General features: G+C 43.0%; 1 long non-coding RNA gene across 2 annotated transcripts in view; it reads right to left on the bottom strand.

Annotated features, from left to right (window-relative positions):
• Window positions 1-1,570: 1,570 nt before the first annotated feature.
• LOC112548040 overlaps window positions 1,571-23,631 on the bottom strand; it is a 30,009-nt gene continuing 7,948 nt past the window's right edge. For both annotated transcript variants that reach the window (XR_003091848.1, XR_003091847.1), the window contains exons 2-3: window positions 3,522-3,585; window positions 1,571-2,230 (exon numbers count right to left, since the gene is read on the bottom strand). This is a non-coding gene — a long non-coding RNA (uncharacterized LOC112548040). The remainder of the gene's footprint in view (window positions 2,231-3,521; window positions 3,586-23,631) is intronic.

The following is a 23,631-nucleotide window of genomic DNA, read 5'->3' as shown; positions in this document are numbered from 1 at the left end:
TTCAGGCAGTCCAAAATCTCTCAGGATCCCTGCTCCTCTCTTTCACTCTTTTCCTCAGGTTCTGGTCTGTGTTTTGTAGGAAGTGTTTTTTAATGGCTGATTCCACTTTGGTTTTCTCTGTCCTTCTTATGGGATTTTTCTATTTTCTAACCTCTAGGGCTGTAATCTCCAACACTTCTGTGGGGTTCTTCTTCAGCAAATAAATTAATATGTTTTCAAAATCTGTGTTTGAGATGAGCATTAGGAGGTTCGTTTTTTCTGCCACACCTGAGGTCCAATTTCTTCATTTAAATGAAGAAGCTTCCTTCTCCACATTCCCTAGGAACTACCACTAGGCGCATGGCAAATACAAAAGAGTTTTCTGCCCTCAGTTTCTGGCTGTTGTACAAAACCAGCCAGTAGCATCCCTGATCACCATCTGCAGCATGAAGCATGACGCATGCTTTCTTGGAAGTGGAACTCCTGGAGTTGGATTTGGGGGGGAAGGTAGCTGCCAAACTCTACTTAAGGTTTTTCAAAGGCTTTAGAATTTGGCAGATTTGGACACTATTCCCTGAGGACAGCAAAAGAGGAAAACCTCTGCTAAATGTCAACTCTCTGCTCCAAAGCCCAGTGGTCTGGCTTTCTCAACAAAATAACTATAATAATTTTAATGTGAACAAAACAATATATCACCCTTGGAGACAGCTGAAAAGCTTTGCCAAAGCTTTCCAAAGCTATTCAACTGGTTGTCTGATTCAGACAACCAACATGAATAATTTCATCCTGGGCAGTTAAATTTTTAAAAAGTTATAAAAACAAAGGTTTTCTGGTGCAAAATGTTGGGCAACATGAATTCCTAGTAATATTAAGCTCTGGATATAATAAATATCACAACATGTGTGCATGGGCTTAGGAACTCATTAAATAGTTTTCACAAGTTTGTACAATGAGCACTGACTGAAAGTGGGACTAGCAACTGTACTAGGAAACATTATATGAATTATTCTACATAAGCAATCAAGTTTAAAGTTAAAGTCTTTTAGGAAATAGCAGCTTCAATAAATAGATATCCAGAGAGACTAAGAAAGCAAACAAGTGAGCACAAAATGGCCACCTATCTAGTATCAGTGAAAACTTTGCAAGACTAATAAATACTTACAGCAAAGTACTGCTTGAACACAAACAGAAGTCATGCTTAGACAACCACTGATTCTCGGATGAACGAAGTGCAGACCCATAACTAGACCTACCTTTTAAACTGTCTTTTAAATGGAAATGACTCAAGACTAATGGTTCCTCTCAAATATCCAGAGTCAACATTATACACACTTCAGTACAAGTTGGATTCATCTAAAAGATAAGGGTAAAACAACTAAAGGGAATTTTAAACACAACAGCTAATAGGAGAGAGTGATAATATACTTTTGGAACATATTTTTTAACGGTTATATTACTTTTTGCATGCCAGTTGCATAAACTATTTTTCAACTATATTACATTACAAAATACTTCGTATTTGTGGATGCTACAAATATATGAACCTGGATGAAATAATCAAAACAAACATTTTATTAATAACATCATTACAACAAGTGCGGTTTTAAATTTTCCCTCTTTTCAGACTGTCAAATTTATCGTCATCAGCATTCCCTCACTGTCGAGGATGATCACTCCCATGGGTCAAGTAAAGGTTTGTAGGTGGGTCCATCAATGGCTAAGAAGGCCAATCCTAGAGCCACAGACTCCCTGGCAGATGACACAGGTGGTGGTTAAAGGGAGGGCTGAACCATGGATTTCTCAGTCTTGTTTCCTTTCCTTCTGTTTCTGTCATTTTTCTGCCTCCAGGGCAAAACAGTTTTCCTTGAAAATGTACCTTTTCTCACGAGGTGTCACCAAGTAGCTCTGTCTTGGGCTAGTTTTCCCCAATTTGTGGTGTCAATGCCACATTTCTTAATGTTTGTCTTGAGAGTGTTCTTGAAGCATTTCCTCTGGCCCCTGTGTGTCCTTTGTCCTTGGCTGAGTTGGGAGTAAAGCTGCTGTTTCGGTAAATGTACATCAGGTATGCGCACACAATACTCTGTCCACCACAGCAAATGTTGAATAATCAACGTTTCCATAATCAACATTTCTACCAAAATTGTTAACATTGGTGAGGACACTGGCATTTGTGCAACAATCCTCCCACTTTATGCCAAGGATTTTCCAGAGGTATTGATAGTGAAGGTGTTCCAGGTATTTCACGTGGTCCCTGAAATGTATATTTATAGTTATATTATTTTTTTATATATTAAAATGTATATTTGATAAGATATATTCAATAATATATTAAGAAAATAATAAGTAAAATAATGACCAATAAATAAAAGGTTAATCATAACTATAATAGAAATAATAAATGACAAAATAATAATACACGTAAAATGTTTTCAAATTTAAATTCATAATGGGAACACTTCAAAGTATCAGCCTAAATTCTCTCAAGAAATGACTGAACTACTTCAGATTCAAATCAGAAACTATCCAAAGCTTTGCTACTTACAGCAAACTTTCCTTGTAACAAGTATAAAAGCAACTATTTTCTCATCAACTATTTCACATTTTTCTACTTCCAGCAGAGTTCTGAAGTAGTGTTGGTTGTAATTTTTCAAATGGGTTTTTACATTGAAAAATCATATTTTGGAACTGGAGTGCTATGATAAAAACTTAACTTATTAAAATATGTTCTATATTCACAATTGTCTCATGACATTTTTGATCAGACTTTTTTCAAAACTCTCTCAAAGCTATCATCAACCCACATTAAGAATTTTCAATAATGATTAGAAGAAAATTGCAATAAAGTGTCATTAAAATCATGTTATATATAGGATACTGCATATTATAAGCATAACATCAAGAATTAAACATAACAAAATGGGCCCAATTTGGATTTTCATAAATGGAAACACCTTTGCAGTTTTTTAAAATGTCATCATTTACTGGCTCTAATGTGATGTGAGCTGTTTTAGTGGTATATCTAATCAATCCAGAAGCAAGCTTGAAAGAAAATTTTCTTATAAGATATACTGTTCTTGTAAGATCTCCAGTCTACTCTGAGACTCAGGAAGACTGAGACTGTAAAAAGTATGAAAAAGATTTGAGATTTTTCATTGCTGGTATATGAAAATCATTTGAAGATTACACAGTAATGTGTAATCAGAGTGCAGGCTCAATGGTCTGGGAATACATTTGATTGCAGTTAGGATAGTATATAAGGTATGGCCACTTAGATGACAGAGATGCATAATTTAGGAGGGAGTAATTGGTTGACTAAATTAGCTTGGATTCATTCACAGATCAGTAATTGGTCAGTAATGACAATTTTATGGTCTTAACAACTGACAATTAGTCAGTGGCGGAAAGAATAATGCAGTCATGCTGGGAAGCAGGAAAAGCAGGAGACAACAAACCCCAGACCTGCTGTCTGAAGCAATAACACAGCAAGATCTATGCCTCTGGGCTTGTTCATGGGAGTATATCAACATTAGATAAGACTGAACCTTTTCAAGCAGGCATGTAGTGCTTAGTTGGAGGGACAGCTGAGGACAAGGAATGGAGAGGCAACTAGGAGAAAAAGAAGATACATAGTGAACAATTGGTGTTCTTTGGCAACCAAACTAAAAATCAGAAGAAATAAATTGGTTTGAATGGAAATTGAGTAATATTTTTATTTTTTCTTGCTAAAACAAATACCTGGCAAATGTTTCATGTTGACCATTGAGTATTTGACCCAAAAATAATGATTTCATTTTCAACAATGTTCTGAAAGAAAGGCAAATGAAATGAAGTCTTCATCCAGGGAGGAACTGATGCTGCATTTTAGTTACCAAGTGGCTAATGAATTCAGATTCCTTTCCTGCCACAGGGGATTTGAACCTTCCTTTACCATCTCCAAAGGTAGTGCCTTAATCATTAAATTATAGGGTACTTGGGGTGGGAGATCATTTTCTCAATCTCTTCTAGTGAGGCTGTTCCACCTTGCCAGATTTTTTTAATATAGGCATTGAGCAATAAAGTAAGTGAGATTATGCAGTATACCTCTGAGGTGGGATATTTGGGTTCCAGTCAAATGTATGCAAAGGGAAACAGAATCAAAAGGAAAGACTCAGAACACCCTGCCATAGCACACACCAGACATCACTGGCTAGAGGGCTCTTGTGAAACATATGGATCCAAACTGTCTCAGGTAGAATCATAGAATCAGAGGGCTGTAAGGGACCCCAAAGGATCATTGGGTCCAGCCCCCTGCATGAGCAGGTAAGACATCTGGGGTCAGGTGACCCCAGCCAGGTGACCATCCAGTCTTCTCTTGGAAGACCTCTAGGGTAGATGAAGTGGGAGTTGAACCCACATCTCTCATATCCTGGATGTGCGGTCAACCACTGGACTATCAAACACAAGCAAAAGTTTCTTCTATAGTATTTTTGTACTTCTAGCTACCCCCCGTCCACGCCCCCCCCGGCAGCACCTAAGCCCCGGCTTCCACCCATGGGAGGCATCAGCTGCTGCAGCCAGAGCAGAATATGGAGACTGGCTCCCTGCCTTGCCCCTCCCCCCATGAGTGGCAGAGACAGAGAGGAGCCCATGTTGGGGGTGGGGGCTTGCGTCTCCCCACCCAACTGCCCTCCCCTGCAGGGTCTCATCAGCCCAGCAGGTGGAACCTGGCATAGGAGGGTGGAGAGGCTCAGTGCTACCACTGAGACCACCACCAGGAGCCCTGCACCAGTAACATGCACCATAGTAGAGGTGCCCCCTGCCCACCCTGGTAGAAGCAGTGGCAGTGGCGCACAATTGTGCCCCCTGTTGCTGCTGCATGGGCAGGCAGGCAAAGACTCTCAGGTAACTGGCATATTTGGTTATCTGGCACCCCCCATTCCGCATGGGTGCTGGATAACAGAGCTTTTGCTGTATGTAGACTTGCTAACCTAGTGACAAAGACTTTGAACTAGGTTTACCAGGGGATAGAGAAAAAAGCCCAGATAAATAAAGAAATAGAAAACTTGAATAAAAACCTAGTAAAGGCAGAGGATAGTACAGAATCATAAAAAATAAGAAATCAAGAGGTACTCTAGTCCAATCCCCTGCTCAAAGCAGGACCACCCCCAACTAGATCATTCCAGCCAAAGCTTTGTCCATTCGGGTCTTAAAAACCTCCAAGAATGGAAATTCCACCACCTCTCTACGCCAGTTTTAACTACCTGTGCCAGTGGTTTACTACCCTCCTGGTGAGACAGTTTTTCCTAATATCTAATCTAAACTTCCCTTGCTGCAACTTGAGACCATTGCTCTTTGTTCTGTCATCTGCCACCACTGAGAATAGTCTTGCTCCATCCTATTTGGAATTAATTATCTGACATTTCTGCTATTTCTGAGAGTTAAAAAGATGAGTAAAGAGAAATACAAACATATTTAAGAAGAAATATGTGCTGTTTCAGAGGTGTACAATGGATTTCAGGTAGCTGACAGCTGCTATTAAATCCCCTCTCAGACTAAATAAGCACAGTTCCCTCAGTCTCTCCTCAGAAGTCATGTCCTCCAGTCCCCTCACCATTTTCATTGCCCTCTGCTGGACTTTCTCCAACTTTTCCACATCCTTTCTGTAGTGGGGAACTCAAAACTGGACACGGTATTCCAGATATGGCCTCATCAGTGCTAGATAGAGGGGAATAATCATTTCCCTTGATCTGCTGGCGACACCTTTATCAATGCAGCTTAGTATGCCATTAGCCTTCTTGGCAACAAGGGCACACTGTTGGTACATATTAAGCTTATTGTCCACTGTAGCCCTTTTCTGCAGAGCTGCTTCCTAGCCACTCAGTCCCCAGCCTGTACTGGTGCATGGGATTGTTCCACCCTAAGGGCCAGACATTGCACTTGTTCTTTTTGAACTTCATGAGCTTTCTTTTGATCTAATCCTCCAATTTCTCTAGGTCTCTCTGAATCCTAACCCTATCTTCCACCAACCTACTATCCACCCCACCCCCCAACCTCAGCTTGGTGTCATTTGCAAACTTGCTGAGGATGCACTCTATGCCATCTTCCATGTTATTGATGAAGATATTGAACAAACCTGGCCCCAGAACCAACCCTTGGGCCACTGCACTTGATATTAGCTGCCAACTAGACATCAAGCCATTGACTACTACCCTCTGAGCCCAATGATCCAGCTAGTTTTCTATCCACCTTACAGACCATTTATCCAATCCATACTTCCTTAGCTTGCCTGCCAGAATGTTGTGGGAGACCATATCAAAAGCCTTGCTTAGGTCAAGGTATACCACATCCATTGGTCTTGCCACATCCACAGAGCCAGTTAACTCACCACAGGAGGCAATCAGGTTGGTCAGGCATGACTTGCCATTGGTGAATACATACTGACTGCTCCTAATGATCTTCTTCTCCTCCAATCATGGGTGACTGGTGTCTCTTGAGTCTGGGGGGCACCAGATTGCTGATGGGGGTGGGGGTCTCCCAACAGCTGATCACTGAGCAAGGGAGGTGGGTCCCCCTGCGGCCAATCACTGAGCCAGCAATGAAACCAGAAGTGCACTTCAGGTAGCACTACCGGTTTCACAGCTGGCGCTTCCAGGGGTTGCACGTGCACCCACATGCAGCCCCTATGCATCACCAATGCCTCCAACTACTTTGAAATGGATTCCTTGAGGATCTTCTCCATGATTTTTCCAGGGACTGAGGTCAGGCTGACTGGTCTGTAGTCTCCTGGATCCTCCTTTTTCCTTTTCTTAAATATGGGCACTATATTTGCCCTCCAATCATCCAGGACCTCTCCTGATCACCATGAGTTTTCAAAGATGATGGCCAGTGGCTCTGCAGTCACATCAGCCAACTCCCTCAGCACTCTTTGGTGCATCCCATCTGGCCCCATGGCCCCAGCTTTTCTAAATAGTCCCTAACTTTCTCTTTTGCCATAGTTGGCTTCTCACATCCTCCCCAAACTATGCTGCCAGGTGCAGAAGTCTGGGAGCTCACCTTGCTTGTGAAAACTGAGGTGAAAAATGCATTGAGTACTTTAGCCTTTTCTGCATCCTCTGTCATTGGTTGCCTCCCCCATTCAGTAAGGGACCTACACTTTCCCTGATCCTCCTCTTGTTACTCACATACCTGTAGAAATCAGATGGTGCCACACCGAACGGTCAGCAGCTTGCTCCTCCTAGCCATTGGTGTCAATGCCTCCATGCTTGAGGGCGACCTTGAGTGTCTTTGTAGTGTTTCCTTTGGCTGCCCTTTGAGCATTGGCCAACAGAGAGCTGAGGGAAGAGAATCTGGTGAGGGAGGTGGCTCTTGGACATTTGGACATGGTGGCCCACCCATCAGAGTTGATTCCTCAAGAGAAGGCTTCGATGCTCATGGATGCAGTTTCACAGAGGATGCTCACACTGGTCCGGTGGTTCTCCCATTCAATCCCCAGGATTCGACACAAGCACCACTGATGAAAGCTCTCAAGGGTCTTAATGTGGCATCAGTAGATGGTCCAAGTTTCACTGCAGTAGAGGAGGGTAGTCAGCATGACAGCCTTGCAAACCAGGACCTTTGCCAACTTCCAAAGGTCTCTATTTTTGAAGACACACTGTCACAGCCTGAAGAAGGTGGCACTGGCGCGGCTGACCCAGTGGTGGACTTCTTCATCAATGGTAGCCCATTGAGAGAGGTGGCTGTTGAGATACTGAAAGTGCTCCACATACTCCAGAGCCTCCCTGTCTAACTAGATAGCATGAGGGATGTTTGACTGGCCTGGGGAGGGTTGGTGGAGAACTTTCATCTTGGTGATGTTCAAGGACAGGCCAAGTCTCTTAAACAAAGCATTGAAGAGATATAAGGTTGTTTGCACATCCTGTGCAGAGTGAGCCATCATGCAGCAATTGTCCTCAAACTGAAGGTTGTGGATGTCCTTGGTGGTGAGTTTCACTTTTGCCCAGAAGCACCCAAGATTGAAAAGCTTCCTGTTCAGTCGACACAGGATACTGACGTTGGATGGTAGAGCATCTCGGATGAGATGGATGATGATGGTCAGGTAGATGGTGGGGACAATCATTGTCAGTTTCAGATCTTCCACTCAGGAGAGTGGTGGACATATTGTCATGCACCTGGTCCACCAAGGTGCGCACCACTTCGAGGCCCAACAACTCGATACTGAGGTGGAACGGCAGTGGTGGAGGAACGAGGAGACCAACCCAGGGCTGCAAATCCCACACCCCCATACAACAACATGCCCCCATTGCTGAAGAACGTGTGTATCCAGAATTGGGCTTCTCAGTCACCTAAGGACCCATCAAGCCTGACAGACATCATCCTCAACTCCGAGGGTCTGCCAACAACAACTTGTAGAAACCCTTCTTGTTACCCTTCACATCCCTTGCTGGCTGCAACTCTAATTGTGCTTTGGCCTTTTAGACTTCATCCCTGCATGCCCGAGCAATAATCTTATACTCCTCCCTAGTTGTTATCCAAGTTTTCAGTACTTATAAGCTTCCTTTTTGTGATTCAGCTTACTGAAGAGTCACCTGTTAAACCAAGCTGGTTTTCTGCCATACTGGCTAGCCTTTCTGCACTTTGGGATGGCTCATTCATGCACTCTCAGTGAGGTTTCTGTATAGCCAGTTCTCCTGGACTTCTCTCCCCCTCAGACTATCTTCCCAGGAGATCCTGTCCATGAGTTCCCTGAGCAAGTCAACATCTGATTTTCTAAAGTCCAGGGTCCTAACTCTGCTGCTCTCCTTCCTTCCTTTCCTCAGGATCCTGAACTCAATCATCTTGTGGTCTCTGCTGCCCAAGTTGCCATCCACTACTACATTCCCCACCAATTCTTCCCTCTTTGTGTGCAGCAGGTCAAGAAGAGCATGTCCCATAGGTGGCCACTCCAGCAATTTCACCAGGAAGTGTACCCAATATTCCTGTCCTCCCAGCAGATGTCAGGGTGATTTAAATCCCCCTTGAGCCTGTGAAACTTCTGCTAGCTGTTTCAATAAAGCCTCATCCACCACATCCTCCTGGTTTGGTGGTCTATAGATGATGCCCACCATGACATCACCCTTGTTGCTCTCCCCTCTGGCCCTAGCCCAGAGACTTTCAAGAGGCCTATCTCCAGTTTCACACTGGAGCTCTGAGGAATCATTTGGCTCTTTTACATAAAGTGCAACTCTTCCTCCTCTTCTCCCCTGCCTGCCCTTCCTGAACAGTTTATACCCATCCATGACAGTGCTCCAATCATGTGAGCTATCCCAACAAGTTTCTGTTATTTCAATCATAGTTCCATGACTATTTAAGGACTTCCAATTCTTCCTGTTTGTTTCTCAGGCTCTGTATATTTGTGTACAGGCACCTAAGGTAGTTACCAAGCTGATTGCCTTGATTTATCAGGAAGAATGAGAATGCTTACCCTGTTGCCCACTCTTGCTTGTGCTTCCTCCAGGTCACTCACTTCCCTATTTACCTCAGGGCTTTGATTTTCATCCCCCAGGGACCCTAATTTAAAACCCTCCTTACAAGGTTAGTGAGCCTGTCTATGAAGATGCTCTTCCCTCTCTTCCCCAGGTGGATCCCATCTCTTCCTAGCAATTCTTTTTCTTAGAACATCACCCTGTGGTCAAAGAATCCAAAGGCCCACTGACAACACCACCTGTGTGACCATGCATTGATCTGCAGGATGTGCCACCTCCTGTCTAGGCCCTTTACCTTGACCAGAAGGATTAAGGAGAACACCACCTGAGCTCCCATCCCCTTCACCCTTGCACCCAGAGCCCTGTAGTCACTTTTGATTTGCTCAGGGCCTCCACCTGCTGGTATCATTGGTGCCCACATGGATGAACAGCATATGCTAGTAGTCAGAGGGCCAGATGAGTTTTGGTAATCCCTCCATGACATCTTGGCAGTAGCAGCCCTCCTAGACAACAGCTGAGGCTGGCAGATGGATACCTCTGTCCCTTGCAGAAAGGAGTCTCCAACCACCACTACCTGTTGCTGCTTCTTGGTGGTGGTGATGGTCTTGATCCTTCCTACCTTGGGGAGGCCTGTCCTGTTCTCCTCCCCCTCTGTTTCTAGGTCTCCATATCTGTTCTCCAGGTGAACTGCTGCAAGTACAGATGAAAATTTCTGCTTGCTGCCAGAGTAGTACCCTTAGCAGTGTTCTCAGAGAGAAAATACATCAAAATGCTTATATACTACTGTGAGAAGCATGGGGAGTAAACAGAAAGAATTGGAAGTCCTAATATAGTTCCAGAATTATATGTAATGACCATTATGGAGATATGGAAGATTGTTCCCATGACTGAAGCTGACCTTGCCTGTGAAGAGTGAAGTGGAAAACACATTGAGTCTTGAAAGTGTATAACTTGTTAAGGAAGGCATGGTATGAAGTGGCTAACAGATCTGTTGAAAGCCTCTGTATAAAGATCAGAGAGGACAGTAGCAGAGGAGCATCTCCTATAGACCACCATGCCAGGAGGAAGAGGTGGATTAATTTAAATAACTAGCAGAAGTTATCTTTAAACAACCAGCAGATGGTTCCAAATCACAGGATCTGGTTCTCATGGGGATTTTAATTTCCATGACATCTGCTAGGAGGAAAACACAGCAATGCATGGTCAGTCCAGCAAATGACTGAAGTGTGTTCGGGTTACCTTGTTGGTGGAGAGGTCAACCAGGGAGTAAGTTCTTCTCAGATTGCTACTCACAAAAAGTGATGACTGGGTTGAGAATCTAGAGGTGGAAGGTAATTTGGGGGGCAATGACCATGAAATGATGGAGTTCAAGATCCTAAGGGAAGGAAGGGAAGACATCAGCAGACACTGAGATGCAAACAATTAGCTTTTAACAAATGGAGGGAACTGATGAGCAGAATCCACTGGGAGGCAAAACTGAGGGGAAAAAGGAGTCCAGGAGAGCTGGATGTACTTTAAAGAATCCATATTAAAGACTTAGAAGTAAGCTATTCCAATGCAGCAGAAGAATGGGAAGTACAACAGGAAACTGGCCTGGCTAGACAGCAATCTCTTCAATGAGCTGAAACTCAAAAAAATGAATCCTACAAGAAGTGTAGACTTGATCATATTACTAGGCAAGAGGATAAAAGTATTGTACAGGAATACAGGGACAAAATCCAGAAGCACAGGCAGAATTTAATATGCAACCAGCAAAGGGTGTAAAAGGCAATAAATAAGGATTCTAGAAGTATGATCAAAGACCAAGGAAGATCAAAGAAAATGCAAGTCCCTTACTAAATGCAAAAGGCAACCTAGGCTGAAGGAATTTTTACTTCAGTCTTCATGAATCAAGTCAGCTACCAGATGATAAATGCAGTTGGCAACAAATATAGGGAAGGAGACAAACAGCCTAGAGTAGTAGAAGAATAACTTAGAAAATAAGGAAGGGAGATGCTGTCAAGTCAGCAGAGCTGGGTTGGATACACCCTAGGCTACAGAAGGAAATACCTGAGATAATTTGAAAGCCATTGGTTATCCTCTTTGAGAAATTATGGAGGTCAGGTGAATTCCCAGATAATTGAAAATGGGCAAATATAGTGCCCATCTATAAGAAAGGGATGAAGGAGAATCTGGGGAATTACAAACCGGTCAGCCTGCCCTTGATACCTGGAAAGATCATGGAGCAGGGTCTTCAAAGAACTTATTGTGAAGCATCTAGGGGAAAACAAGGTGATTGGGAATAACCAGCATGGATTCACCAACAGCAAGTCATGCCTGATCTACTTGATTCCTTCTATGATAGGATGAAAGACTCTGTAGACTGGGAGAAAGGGAGCAGTGGATATACTTTGACACTGTCTCTCATTACATTTTTATTAATAAGCCAAGGAAGTATATCAGATGAAAAAACTGGGAGGTGGATACATAACTGGTTGGATCATCATGATCAATGAATAGTTATCAGTGGCTCAAATGGTTAGTTGGGAGGAGATATTCTTAGGGGTCTGCTTTTGGTCCAGTATTGTTTAACATCTTCGTTAATGATTTGGACAATGGGATTGAGTGCACGTTTAGCAAATTTGTGGATAACAGCAAGTTGGGTGGAATCACAGACACTCTGGAGGGCTAGGATCCATGATGAGTTGGATAGACTGGAGAAATGGTTCACAATTATTAAGTTGAGATTCTACATGTATAAATGCAAAGTCCTGCACTTGGATGGAATAATTGTATGCACAAACACAGAATGTTTGGTTAGACTAGAGTACTGAAGAGAGGGACCTGGGGGTTACAGTGGACCATAAGCTGAATATCAACTGACTCAAATATCAGTCTGCTCTTGTTGCAAAAATAGCCGAGAGCATAATGAGTTGTATTAAAAGGAGTCTTTCTTGAAAAATCAATGGAAGCGATTCTTCTGCTCTATTTCACACTGGTGAGGCCTACCTATACTACTGCATCCAGTTTTGGGCACACACTTCAGGAAAGATGTATACATATTGGAAAAATAAATAGATGTAGACATATTGGAAAAATAAATAGAGGCCTGGAAAAGCCAAGACTTATAAGGAAAGCCTGAAAGTACTAGGATTATTTAGTCAGACAAGCAAAGACTAAGGGGATATGGAGATAGCCTTTTATCTATGTCAGCAGAAGACAAAAGTAGGAGCAATAGCCTCAAACAGCATCAGGGGAAATTTAGGCTGAAGATTAGGAAGAACTTTCTGTCTGTGATGGTGGTTAAACATTGGAACAGGTGACCTAGGGACACTGGAATCTCCATCCATGGACACTTTCAAGAACAGGTTACACAGATATTTGACTGGGATGGTTTTGTCAGAGACGATCCCGCCTTGAGCAGGGGGGCTGAACTCGATGCTCTTATGAGGTTCCTTCCAGCCCTACTTTCCTCTGATTTAGGAATACCCCAATAAATTATAGAGGGTCAGATTCAGTCTCTATAGCTGACAAAGAGGCGCAGAATCTAGCCCATATTCTTCATATATATGGATATTTTGTCAAATGAATTTAAACGTACGTTGCTACACAAGTGGAATGTAATAAAAGGAAAGGGATACTTTCCCATTCATTTAATATGCTTTGGCAAACCGAATATTTAACATGTATACTCTATTTTTACAGAGTTCATATAGAAGAAACACATAATTTTGCTTCAGGTGGGCAGAGCCGTAAAAGGAATCCTGGCAAGCAAACCTGTAACAATTGAAGCTGTAATCCTTTCATATTTCTACCATCCAATTTTATGCAAATCAGTGCTTATACAGACATATGGTAGGAGAGATTTTGAAAATTCTGATTAAAGGAAAAGGGAGTGAAGGAAAAGGGATGGTCTGTGAGGAGCAGCTGCTAGTAAAACTGTTCAACCTGCTTAAGCTGAATATTGATTTTCTAAAACAACATTTGAACAAGATCTGCAGTTGGAATTGAACACGATATTTGTCTTCATTTTCTGCTCCAATATGTTTTACAGAGTTGTTTTTACCAGAGGGATAAAGTCTTACCACTTTTCTGTAGCAATAATTGTTTTAACTCTTCAGATACCAATCACTCTCAGGATTCAGTGTCATGTAATTCGTCAGAGAGAGAGCAAAAGCAGGAAGAAGATTATGGATTGTACTCTATTTCAAATAAATAGAGAGACATGTTTGATCAACAAGGAGGAAAATTAATGAATGTACAAGCATGCATCAGAGAAAACCGTGGAGTTTTTGCATCCAATGCTTGATCCCAGGCTATTATCTCACTAGACTTCTAGAAAATTTTCAGACAGGGATAAAATTTTCAAGTGTGCCTAGTGACTTAGCAACCTAAGTCTCATTTTTCAAAAGAGATTTAAACAATTAAGGTCAGATCCACAAAAGAATGTAGACATCTAAAGTAAGACTTTGGAACCAAACTCCAAATTTTAGATGGTCAAATCCCCAATCCCTAAGGTTTTAACTTTCAATTTTCCCAACTGACAAAACTTCTGCTTCTGAGCAGTCTCAAAAGTGCATCAGTCTGGGCAATTCTGAGCAGCTTGGCACCTGTCTCACATCTAAGCCCCAGTGGGATCCACAGACTGGATGTTCTTCCCCTATCTCTTCCGAGTCTGAAAGGCTTTCTCAGAGCACTCCTAATGAATCAGGTTTAGCACAAAACACAGCAGAAGCAGTCAATGCTTTCTTTCACTGGAGGAGGTGGTGCTGCCTTTCCCTAACAGTTCAATGATTTAAGCACTCATCCAGAAAGTGTGAGTCTTGAGTTCCCTTCTCTTATGTCTGGCATGGCTTGAACCTACAATCCTATCTCTAAGGAAAGTGCTCCGATTACAAGAAAATAGGCTATTCTGATATAGGGCTCCCTTTTACTCTCTCACTGGAGCTGTTCTACATTGCACTATTTCAGGAATAAAGTGAGCAAGAGAGCATGACTCTTTTGATGATGGGTTAGGGCATTTGGGAAGGGATACGTGTAGATCCCTGCACTAAGTACTGTCTGTATATTTTACATTAGTCATTGAATAAAAAATATATGTAGTCTTCCGTGCAAGGGCTGAAATCCTCCCTGGTGAATACCCAGGTGAAGGTAGAGAATCAAGTTTATTCCAGCTCTCTGTGGTCTTATGACTCTTTAAATATTCCACAAAAAATTGAAGCATTTCAATAGGAGGGACTGAGATCACCACCCCAGGATACTACATAGGTTTGTGACTAGGGCATTCTTGTGTTCATGTGTTCAATTTGCCTCAGGTGAAGAGGGAATTAAACCTAGGTCTCCAAAATTCATAAACAGTTTAACCTCTGAGCTTTTGGAGGAGGTGAAATATGATGGCAGCACCATCTCTTGCTGTGTTTTTCACAATGCCTGGTGTGCTTTGAGAATGCCCACCAGATTGGGCTCCGCAGGCGAGATAGGTGAAGGAAGTCCTCGCTTGTGAATCCCCATACAGTTCAGCGCTATCAAGACTTAGGCCCTTGGCACATGTTACATTTGTGCCATGATTATCCTGTTGCTTGTGGCATAAATGGCAAGGGTGCTACACGTACACCCAATTTAAAGTGCCATAAAATGGCAAACCAACCATAAAAATGTTCCACATATATTGTAGAGCATTTGTATAGCTGTTTTTATGATGCATTAAATTGAATGTGTTCTCTGTCCACAAACCAGGGATGTCCAGGGTGGATGCCTGACAATATTTTTGGCAATGGCCTGGGGCAGCCTCAGTTTCCAAGTGGCTGATGATTAATAGACAATCAACCCTTTGTCTCCCCACACCTGCAGCCTCTGATCCCCCATGACCAGCAGCCCCACCAAAGCTACTGGGCATGGGGTTTAAACTCCTGGAGAGAGAAAAACCCTCAAATCTGCCAGGGTTGCTAGTCAGCTGACTCTCATTCTGTATAGCCCCAGGACTATCTGGGGTTAGGGCTGACAATCTGCTGATTGTGAGACCCACAGGCAAGCTGCAGGAATCCGGCTTTCAATTTGTTGGTGCAGGGGGAGCCTAGGATCATGATCCCCAGCTTCCCCTGCACTGGCAAGTAAAAAGGGCATGATCTGGATTTGATCAACGATCCCAAAATTGCATCTCCTGCCATGTAACTATTAACTGTTAAATTGTGCCACTGAATGAATCTCTGCCAGAGGCCTTAGGCAGTTCTGGACACCTAGATACTAGGGAACATCACTGGCAAAACATATATATAGGGGAGTAGGAGTTTTACAGATTTAATTTTGTATTTAATCACCTCCTTTGGTAGGTAGGTAGCACATAGGCACCTATGTCTCTTTATGGATCTAGCCCCAGGCACTGAAATAACTTACGAGAATAAAAACTCGGATCTTACATATCTTAGACGCTTGTAAAAATGGTGTGATGCCTCCTAGCACCCTTATCTTCTGAGGCACAATCAGAAAACACAATAATCTGAGCCACTATTTTAAAGGAAGGTACATGGTGAAAAAACCTCAGTCAGATACTAAACCAGTGATTATCAACCAATGTGCCATGGGACCCTAGGTTGCCTTGATATCCTTTCAAGGGTGCCATGGGGTGCCATGCAATGTTAGCACTGTTAGTTGTGTTAAGATGGTTCACAAGATAAACCCAGAGATTTCAGAGTGTTAAAAGTATTCTGCCCTGTCTTTCTGAGTTCTTTGCAACAGAAGAATAGCTCTATAATTTTTCTAAGTTGAAAAAGGAATGAAAACTACTTGGTACATGTCTAAAGGAAACTATCAAATGGTTTATGATTCTTTGTGACTTACCAGCTCTGATTAGGGTTTCATGAAAGCTGCTTGAGGGCAAGGACTGTATCTTCTATTGCAGGCCAGTGAGCAGATAGTTGGCACTTAGTAACTATTAACCAAAAATAATGATAGGCAATTAAGTCTTAAACCAGGCACACCTGTTAGTCAATAAACTCTGAACTACCAGATAGTTGACAGCTGGCATAATATGAAGTTAAAATCCTTGTTTTCTATATTCATTGGTTGTTTTTTATCCTTTGTTTGTTGGTTAGTGTCACAGCAGAACCGGCTCTTTTGCAAGTAACCAGATTCCATCAGGCAGAAAGCAGGCTTTCCATTTGTATCATGGGGACATGAATATAGCCAGCAGGAAATGAGTGACTCAAGAGACGTTGTTTCAGTTGAAATCAATACCAGTGTGAGGCAAAAAATGCCTGGAATGAGAAAGTTATCCTTTGACAGAATATTTTCACATGTCCTGCCAGTTTTCAAGCTATTGCAACAGAGTAAACCACTGCTTTTAATTGATGACTCATAAAGCTTCCGTGGGAGAGGGAAGGTTACAACTTCTGACACGATCTTTCAAACAGTCTGAAATTTCATAACAACGGAACGGAAAAATCAATTAAAATGTTTTTTGTAATACTTCAGAAACATTAGATGGATCTTTACCATAGGCTAAAACAGATGCAGCTCGTTGGGGAGCAGATATATGCCTGGCAGTGAGTTCTAGTATAAAGTACGTATATTGTTAGTACAAAACTGTGACGTACTAAAACTTTTATCAGTATAAAATGAAAAAAAAATTAATAGCAAATGAATATGGGCCACTATTCATTGATTATTTACATCACAATAGTACCTGGTTCCAAAAGGGATGAAGGCCATCATAGTGCTAGATGCAGTGCTAACACACAATGTGAAACAATCCCTACCCCAAGGAGACTTAAATGAGCCAGATAGATGATAGAAAGAAAAAAGTTACAGAGGAGAGAGGTTATATCAAAAGGTCAAAGATGTCAGATCATATCCATAACATCAGATCATATTCAGTATTCAGAAATTCATCAAAATGTCCAGTCCCCTGCACCAGCTGTCACAGAAAGCAGGATTTGCCCTAGAATGTGTGTCCATATTGCTGCAAGATAATTAGGGCTTTAAATACAGCACACACTGACCATCCATCTCAAAGTCTCTCAACCTTTTTTTTAGACTTAGTGCACCCCTTGTTAGAGTTAATGCACCCTTTAGAAAATGCCAGCTTTTCACTATTTTTTTTACTACAGAAATATAAAGCAATTCTTCTGTTGCAAAGAGCTCAGAAAGACCACAACAGGGCAAAATGGTTCTCATGCAATAATTCCTGTTTGAAATCTGTGGGTTCATCTTCTGAATCAACTTTGCACACCTAAAAATGCTAACATTGTGTGTTACCCTGCACTACCCTTGACAGCATCTCAAGGCGCACTGTGGTGCATTCAGCTTGAGAATCACTGATCTCTCTAATGATAAATAAATCCAAAAAAGACAGACAGCAGCAGAGGCATATCAGCACCAGGGGCAGAGATAGGTGTTTGGGGAGGAATTACGATGACCAGAGGAGAGTCCAGTTCTCACTCTTGCAAAATCTGCTATGTCAGTAGCTGCTGATGCAGCAGCATGGGCTTGGATGCTGACATTGGGGTACAAACAGCAGCATGGGCCCCCCAAGGGAGTGACCCATTCACTCTCCTCTGCCCCCAGCACAGGACTGTGCCTCTCATGGGAAAGCCTCCTGGAAGGCTTCCCTCTCCCCCAGATACACTACATGGGGCTGTGCCTACCCAGCTCCTATGGCAAGTAGCACAGGTAAAAACTCCTGGAGGAGAGGAGGCCATACTGTTACACGTGGACTTAATTAGCTCCTTATTAGTTAGGATCATTTAATGGTCGGCTTCCCCCTACAGTTGGGTAGCAAATGAGGAGGTGGTCTTTGACCCCTGAGTTAGTTAACAGATGGACCAGGGCGTATCTATCACCACCCAATCCACCTGGTGATTAGTTATGATTTGATTAATTAGGACTCACACCAAGACATTAACATGAATCAATGGTTTATTAACTAATGAACAACAAATAAGTAACAGTAACAAATAACAAGTACACCACTTAAATCTCTGCACACTACCTAATACCAATGTCCTTTAGGGACTAATTACTATCCTAGATCCTATAGCCATCCTAAACATTAATAAACACACTATTACTAATAACCCAACAAGGACAGGTGGGTGGAACTTTATAAAGGGAAGAACTGGGAGTAATTTATTGTACTCTGGCCACTGCTGTTGGTCCTCAAGTGGCCACCTGCCTTCAAGCCACTCCGGCAGTGGCTTACCTTCCACTGATGACAGGGGAGAAAAGTAGGGGTGCAGGGCAGGTAGGATTGGGTAATCCTTATGCAAAGGAAGGCAAAAGGTGTCAGAGACACACACCTGGAGGGAAAGGTTCTGAGGAGACAACCCTGTTTGCCTTCGCTATGAAGTCTTGCTGGAAGGGGAGCAAACGCTGGAGACCCTCGAGTCACTGGCATGTCCCAGGCAGCACACCTCCACGGAGCACTGCACACTCCAATCCGCTATTGCTCTCTCTCTCTTTCTCTCACTCTCCGCCAGTGTCTGAGCCCATGCCCTCACACCTTCTCACTAGCTCTCTTTCTCAACCCTTCACCCAGCCACCACATGCTCTCAATCCACTCACACACCCAACGCACCCCAGATGCACACACAGCTCCACCCACACACCCCCTTTATACTAGGTGTGGGCACGGCTCTCACCCATGCTCTGAACACATCTCAAAATCTGTATCTGACACCTTCCTCAGATGCCTTACATCATCCTTAACAGGGTAAGGTCATCTGGAGTTCGCATAGTGACCTACTTAGCACTGGACCAGATGACATGACCTCACTGACACAGACCCGAATTTTTGCTGCAACAATATAGGCACCCAGTGGCAATGCATAGGGGGCACATGGGGGTGCACATGCACCCCAAGAGTGCTGGTGCATCCCCTGACTGGCTGCACTCCCCGCTTAAGTGATGGGTGGGGGGGGCGGCAGGAGTGCTGGTACCCCCCTGCGAGCACCAGCCAGGAAGTGGGAGCACAGCAACCACTTCCAGGAGCCAGTGAGTGAGATCAGCCGCTGGAAGCCCCCCCATTTGGCAATATTGGCCAGGGGGGGATCCTCCCATCACTGACTCATCACTGGGGGGGCATATGCCCCCCCTGAGTAAGGTGACACCAGTCATCCATGCTGGCACCCTCTCTATAAGTCTGCACCCAAGGCTAGTGCTCAGCTCACACCCATCCTCCAGCTGTGCTACTGGATAACTGTCTTTAACCAGTGGATACTTCAATTTATGAGCTACTCAAATTATAGCATTTTTACTTATGCTAAACATATGTGCTCTCACTTACCTCAGGGTAAAACCCCATTAACATCATTGAAATCACTATTGTTACACTGCTGTAAAATCACTGTGTGGGAGAACAGAACTCCTTTTTTAATGAATATTTTTACTGGGTTCTACACATAAGGAGAAGTACAGTAAAGCATGGCAAATAATTTCAGAGAAGTCCAGAAACAATATCACTTAATTTGTTTTAGGAGAAACAACACACACTGGAATGAGGTTACATAGGCAGAGATAAAGAATGTAGCATGATCTCAATCTACTCTTCATCATATTTTTCTCTTCTCTGTACATTTGAAAACAATAGAAAACCAGAGTGGGAAAACACACATTCAGGATATGGGCAGAATACCTTTTTTACATTTATTTTTAAAGAAAATCCACTTTGTGACACTCTTCTGCCAAAATATTTGGTCAAGGAATGCCTCAGAGGCATTTGAACATCCGAAGCTTCTCAGTAACAAAATCACATCATTTTAAAATGACATTCATTCCAGAGGTTCCTAGCATGCATTACTGGGTCTGTTTGGTACGTCTGTTATGTGGAGCACTGTCCAGAAGAAAGGACTTCCAAGGAATTCTAATCTCTAAATCTAAACTGGGATTTCCTCACTGAGTCAACCAAGCTTAATCCATTAAAATAGCCCTTTTGCAGTCTTTTCAGTCATGATGCAACCAGAAGATGGTGGCATTTTCACTACATTCTAAATTGGCGTGTAATTAATATGTTTCACACAACCAATATAGGAGGTGGTAAATTTTTCACAATAAAAGGTAGTGTTGCTTTAAAAGGATCTATGAATTTAAAAAAATACCTTTGTAAAATGGAACAAAAATGTTGCCTTTTTTTTTTTTACAGCAGCTTGCAATTTAACTAGAACATCAGTTACTAACTGAGCAGGATTCTTTTAGTTCCTGGAATTGCAAATTAAAGAACTGGCTTAGAGATAGAAAGTAGAATATTTTGCTTCTGGGTCACTGGTTCACATCTGGTTCAAGTCCCTGGTAACAATGGCTCATCTTTTCCAGTTGCTTGAGTGGAAAGTATCTGGCTCATAAAGGACTCCCCTGTGGGAGCCATGAAAAAAACCCAGAGTGCAGAAGTGAGGTTGGGAAAGAATTCAGTGTCTGGGGTATCATTTTCCTTCTGACACACCCTGGGAGCCCCTCCGTGTAATGTAGCAGAGAACTGGGCTCCATGTAATTTTGGAGAACGGAGTCATCAAGCTGGAAACTAGTTGCTCTCTAACTCCAAGCAAATCTGCACAGATTTCCCATTAGAAGTTAATTTCTCAGGCAGCGTTCACTCAGGCTGAGTCCCTACCACAGCAGTTACAGCACAGTTACGCAGAGGTATAGCATGGAAAAAATGAGCCCTGGGCAGCCCCTTCCTCCTGTCTTCTCCAAGTACAGGAACAGAGCAGAGTGTCAGCTGTTCTGGGAACCACATTTCTCTAGACTGGCTATGAGTTTGCTGCTGCTGGAGGCAGAATTTTCACTCCGTTTTTTCCCCAATGAAGCCCATGTCCAGAGGACAAAAAAAAAAGGCTGAATTCCATGGCAAAAAAATTGGGGTCAGTTCTCCTGCATCAACAGCTACTCCATTGCTGCTCTGCTGTTCCCAGAGTGCTTGTGCCAGGTTGCTGCTTCTTGGAGCTGGAAAGTGCCAGCAGAGCAAAACTAAGTGGCAGGCAGACAGCAGAAAGGTAGGCTGCAGTGAGTAGCCCTGGGATGCAACTTACAAGCTCAGGTCACCCACCCCATGTTATGCTACTACAGATACATTAACCCTGACAGCGGTAGTATAGTTCAAGCCAGGACAGGCACAGTAATAATGTAGAAAGTCATTCATCCAAACAGACACTTCCTGCAGTGGTAACACATATATCCCTTTACTGCTGAACTCCAGGCAATGGTGCCCTCTTGTCTACTCCTCTAACCTGGAAACTCTTGTGAATTCCATAAGGCTTACTGAGAGCATAGCATATCCATTTTCATCTTAAAACTAGTGTTTCCCCCCACTCCTATTCAAAAGTTGTCCTGGAACCTGCTTTAGTGACTAAAAAAACTCTTCTAACATCCAGTCTAAATTTCTTCATAGCTAATTTATTCAAGCTAACATTTGGCTTCTCCTCCTCTCCCACTCTTCCACTTTCTTTTTGCCAGACTCTCCACTTTTCAAAGGAGTTTTTGTTACACTACTTTCAGACCACTTCCAAAAAAAAAAAATTTTTATTTTTTTCCCCTGAGGCCCTATTTGGAAAATTTGGGAATTTGGAGAATTTAATGGAAATGTTACATCTCTAGTCTTGACAGAACAGAGCACAACTCCAGACTTCCCCCTCTAATTTCAATTGCAAAAAAGAGGAAGTTCCTAAAATAAGATTTTATAAAACCAGGGCTTAGTTATACTAGTACCAAAATCTTCCACAGTCTTTCTATGGAGATTATTTATTGTCTGTAATATTAAAGTTCTGCAAAATTTATCTGCAGAATTAAGAAAGAACCAGTATTGCACTTACAGACATGTTCTTTGGAGAAGCTTGGAAATTTGATTTCTTTTTGTTTCTGCATCTTCCGTGAATTTCCTGTGGATGCATTGAGGGCATATGCTCCATTGGGACTGTCCAGCTGTCAGCAAATTGTTTTCTGCAGATGAAAGTCTTCCATTTGGGGTCACCCATAAGGGCACATATTTTTAGAATGTCATGATCTATAGTGAGATCAGTATTGCATGTTCACATGGGAGTGCAATAGACTCAGGAGAGTACAAAAAGATCATTCCAGATATGCTACATTCCAGTCCAACAACCACAGAGAAAGATAACATATTTTGACTGGCACCTTTCAGTTCTTGTTCTCTGGAAATTTGGATACTATAATGTTCCAAAATAATATGAGTGGAAAGCATGGCTCCATTGAAGCCAATAATAAAACTTGCATGGATTTGTTGGGGCTAGGATTTCTTTGAACAGCTTGTACGGTATCACTGTAGGGTTTTAGACCATTAGCATAGAGCAGGGGTCAGCAATGTTTTCTGGCCAAGGGCTGAAACAACCCAGCTTGAGTCTGAGACAGGCAGGCACTAGGACCCAGCTGCTTCTGCTGCTTCAATTTCAGTAGTGTGGGCAGAACCCACCTGTGCCAGACCCTGCATGCCTGACTGCAGCATGGCACAAGGAAAGCTTCGCCTTCCCTAAAGCCCTTGGCGCCCAAAGGCGATGTGCTGTGGACAAAGCCCCTGATGCTGAATGTCACCTAAGTTACGGCTCCTGAGACCAGATCCAAAGGTTCCATAGGCTGAGTCCAGCCCACTGGCCTTACATCGCCAACATAGAGTCCTATAACAACAATGCGGACCTTAAGACTGAATTTCAGATATATTCCAAACCTTCATTTAGACTTTTGTCACAAATCCACAATATACTTTCTGTTTTCCAAATTTCATAGATTTTCATAGACATCAGGGCTGGAAGGGACCTCGGAAGATCATCGAGTCCAGCCCTCCGCCCAAAGGGCAGGAAGTCAGCTGGGGTCATAGGATCCCAGCAAGATAAGCATCCAGTTTCACCTTGAAGGTGTTCAATGAAGGCGCTTGAACCACCTCCGGTGGCAGGCTGTTCCAGACCTTGGGGGCTCGGACAGTAAAGAAGTTCTTCCTTATGTCCAGCCTGAAACGATCTTGAAGTAGTTTGTGACCATTCAAACTCGTCATCCCTTGGGGCGCTCTGGTGAACAAACGTTCCCCCAGATGCTGGTGGTCACCCCTGATAAACTTGTAGGTGGCCATCAGATCACCCCTGAGCCTGCGCTTTTCCAGGCTAAAGAGCCCCAGGGCTCTCAGCCTGTCATCGTAGGGTCTGCTTCCCTGACCTCTGAGCATGCGCGTGGCTCTTCTCTGGACTCTCTCAAGCTTCTCCACATCCTTTTTGAATTGTGGAGCCCAAAACTGGAAGCA

The sequence above is a fragment of the Alligator sinensis genome, unplaced genomic scaffold (genome assembly GCF_000455745.1).
Source record: "Alligator sinensis unplaced genomic scaffold, ASM45574v1 scaffold245_1, whole genome shotgun sequence".
NCBI lineage: Eukaryota > Metazoa > Chordata > Crocodylia > Alligatoridae > Alligator > Alligator sinensis.
The sequence above is the reverse complement of the archived record's forward strand: the minus strand, read 5'-3'. Positions and strand labels throughout refer to the sequence as shown.